At 46.6% G+C, this 3,849-nt stretch overlaps 1 protein-coding gene across 6 annotated transcripts in view; it reads right to left on the bottom strand.

Annotated features, from left to right (window-relative positions):
• Nucleotides 1-3,849, bottom strand: part of CFAP61 (cilia and flagella associated protein 61) — a 93,475-nt gene that overhangs the window by 21,099 nt on the left and 68,527 nt on the right. The gene's annotated exons all lie outside the window — the stretch shown is intronic.

Genomic DNA, 3,849 nt, shown 5'->3' with positions numbered 1-3,849 from the left:
CCTGCTGCATGTTTGGCAGCCTCATGTTCTAAGGCCTGTCAGTACCTGGTGCAGTTGAAGCTGTGCAACCCTTGTGATATTTTCTTCAGGGAGCCCACCCTTTGGACAGCAACACCCACCGTGGCCAGGCAGCATGCAGGCCTGCCAAGAACCACCTGGCATGGATCTCTGCAGATCCATGCATAGATCGCTTGTTCCCTTCCTCAGTGAAAACTGAATCCTACCTGCATTCTAGCACGGGGAAAAACATTCCTTTGTGACTACGACTCAGCTAAATCCCCTGCGCTTTTTGGCCCATGCACAAGTACTGTCACATAACCCACCCTCCCAACTCCATCTTGCCAAAGAGCCCTGGTCATACCTGCTGGGGGCTTCTCCCTCCTCATGGTGCCCAAGACCCCTGTGCAGAGGAAGCAAATTGTCCAGTTTGACAAGTCCTTAAAAGGCTGGAAACCAAGTTACTGAAACAAAAAGTAACGAAGTGATTTTGAGCTCTGTCTGGATGACTGTGCCTGTGAGGTTTCTCTGCTCATCACTCATTAAAACATGCACTGCCTTTGTGCACTCCTTCCCAGGCCTGACCCTGTGCCCTTCCCCTGTGCCACCCTCGCTGTCCTGCGCCGGGTGCTGCCTCACCTCACCGTCACTTAGCGCCACATGCTGAGACACAGCCAGCATCTTCTGCAGGTCCTGGCTGACAACGAGTTCATTAATACACAACTAAAAAAACCCAAGTAAAAGCCGCTCACGCCTCATTTGCGAAAGAAGCTCCTTAAGTATTTTAGAAACTAGTGGGTCAGATTTTTATGCGTTTACGTTAGATTTGATTTTCATTAATGCCAAATGAAGCTTACACAAAGCACTTCTATCTCATATTAAAGGCATGATGACAGTGAGCATCCATTTGGTTGCCAAGTATCAGGAGACCCCTCTAATTATCTGTTTTGTACTTAAGATGCAGCAGAGGGAGATTCCACCGCTCTGTGGACACGTTCCATAACTTGGCAACTGCCTTGCAGCTGCCTACAGCTCAGGAGAACACAAAAGGGGGTCACTGGATGGTTGCATTCCTCCTCTGTGAAGCAGTGTGGAAGACTGATGACCAGTAAGTCTATAAACTTAAAAAGAAAAGAAAAAAATGCTTCAGACCTCTCTTCCCACCCCTCTTCTTTTATCTGCTGCTAGGGCAATAATGATGAAAATAATCTGAAGGCCTTTGAGCAAGCGAGGGAGGGCAGGAGCATGGCATACAGTGTGGTATCCTTCAGGTCACACCACTGGAATTTCCTTTCTTTTTCCTTCAGGAGAAGATGCCCCATGAGAAAGAGCCTTGCTCTTGGGGACTCAGATTCTAGTTGACTTTTTGAGATGCAGCCTGATGGGAAATGAATAAAAACTGCAGAAACTCCTTCCTGAAGAGGATTCCCAATCTAGTGAGTAATGCCATTCAACTCACAGGTGATGAGTCTTTGGCTCCTCCATTTTTTCCTGCCCTGGCACAGAAGAACTGCTTTGTCAGGCCCCTCTGCTCAGGAATGGACTGGCTGCAGGCCCAGGTGGAAGGAGGACACCCACCGCATGGCACAAGGCAACTGGAAGATAGGGCAATGTGTGCCCACTGCTTCACCTCCGCCAAGAGCCCAGGTACTGAAGGCAGGAGGCAGAGCAGTGACCAATCCTTCCTCTGGTTGTGGGTCAAGTCCTGCAGCTTTTAACGCCGCTGAACTCATACCCAAATCAACGGAACTTTCCTCCAGACAAAAGGAAATGCTACTTCTCTCATTATTCCCATTAGCCGTGGCTCCAGGCACACGACCGGGAGGGGTGACTTTGTCAGGTTTGCTGATCTTGGGGGCCTGTTGTTAATGCTAATTTGAGAATAGCACTGGCACATTCTGGCCAGGAAATCCGGTACCATGGGGTTAACTTTCAGCTCTTACACTGAACACAAATCAGTGAGGAAATTCACTGCTAGGTGCAGTCTCTAATTATTTAAAAGATAATTTGCATGCTACACAGAAATAAATTAGCTCCCAGGTGACAGCTGTTCCACTGTGTCCATTCCTGGAGCGAGATGCCATGCTGGGAAATCTAAATGCAGACCAAAAGATTAAAACACTGCACTTTCTTGCCTCCTAGGAAGGCTCTTCCCAAAAGAGAGGCGTAAAGAAGAGAGGGAGGGGAATGGATGTTTCAAACCAACAAGTTTACAAGCTTAACTAACAAACCACACTTTCACAGTCTGTATTTTCTTTTCACTAGGGGTGCTTCACATCTTGCCAGAAGATGTGAATGCAAGTGTAACGTGCATTAGTTTAAAAAGGAAGGTTTTGAAAGCTAAAGAGAGCAATTCAGTCCTAACCTCAGGTTGGCATTCATGCGGGATCCTTACAGACCACATGAACAAGGCTCAAAACAGTTGTTGTTTTATCACACACATAGAAGTCAGTGAATGCATTTTCCTATTCTCTACCAAAAGCCAACCAGGCACCACTTTTTCTCTAAATAAAAGTCTCAAGACAACTCAACAAGAGATGCTAAACCATTTTTCAGTGTAATGGTTTTCTAACAGTCAGTCTTCTCACGGCTTGGTTTTAACACTGTCTGTTGCACACTGCACACACATGTACACACATTTTATGTGACACTGTACTGTGGGGATGTAGATGTACTGTAGATGTGATATATTATGAGAGCACATTATACTGCCAGCCTTCCTCTGTTGCTCCATGTCCTCCTGAAAGCAGCAAATTCCTGTGCCAGCTTGCTGTGTGCCAGGACTGCTCCGTGGGAATGCCAGGCAGTTTACCTGTTACACCTGCTGGACAATGCTCCCTCCTCCCAGGATGGACATGTGGAACAGGAACTCCAAGCTGGGATGAATGGGAATGCATGTGTGTGTGTGTGTGTGTGTGTGAAAGGGCCACAAGAAACACACGAGCGAGGATTAAAGAGCAACATATGTTCACTGCTGCAGAGCAACATATGGGATTTCATTCATATGACCAAAGAGCAAGAAGAGAAGGAACAAACCTATCTAAAGATAAGGTATAAAGAAGACTGAAAACAACTGGAGGCAATAAAATAACCAGATAAGAAAAACCTGGCAACTGTAATTCAGGAATTCTGCCACAGGCTAATGAGAGGCGAGATAAAATAATGAGGCAAAAGGTCCCAAACAACATCACTGTCTAAAGGCTGTAAAAGACAAGTCCAAAACTAGTTCATCATCACTAATTAAGGAGAGCTGAAGGGATGTGATGAGGCCCTGATATGTGGTATCCCTCTGTGCAGCACACCAGTGATCCTTTGGTCAAGGTCAAGAAAATACTGCTACCTGTTGCTGCAGGCTGAAATCCCAAAGCAGGATGATTTATTCTTCCAGATGTTGCTACTGGTACATCCAACAAGTGACGCTAACCACACCCAGGCAAAGAGCCACAGCCTCGGTGTGCTTCACAGAAAAGATGAGCTCACAATGTGCGTGCACACCGTAATGCCACAAAAAGGACTGCTGGTACCTTGCCACAACCTGCATATTGAGTTCCTCCAGTGCTCCAGTGTCTGATCAGCATGAGCCGTGACAAGGAAAGGAAATCACCTGCTGTCTTCGCCCATCTCTCATGCACTTGTGTCACCCTCCTTCAGTTTCTCCTTAACGCTTACTGACAGTGTGCTGCTCAGGTGAGCTTCACGTCTGCTGTGTCCCATTCCTCTCTTGTAAAACAAACCCAACATTTGCTATAAATCAAAATCAAGCCCTGTAGCAGCAATAATTCACAAGCATCTTATGGAGCACTGCACACCCTTTACAGCACGCTTTCACAAACTGTTACCTAAACAACAACA

This window comes from Corvus brachyrhynchos, unplaced genomic scaffold (assembly GCF_000691975.1).
Source record: "Corvus brachyrhynchos isolate BGI_N302 unplaced genomic scaffold, ASM69197v1 scaffold133, whole genome shotgun sequence".
In the NCBI taxonomy this organism is placed as follows: domain Eukaryota; kingdom Metazoa; phylum Chordata; class Aves; order Passeriformes; family Corvidae; genus Corvus; species Corvus brachyrhynchos.
Note: the sequence above shows the minus strand (reverse complement) of the source record. Positions and strands in the feature narration are given on the sequence as shown.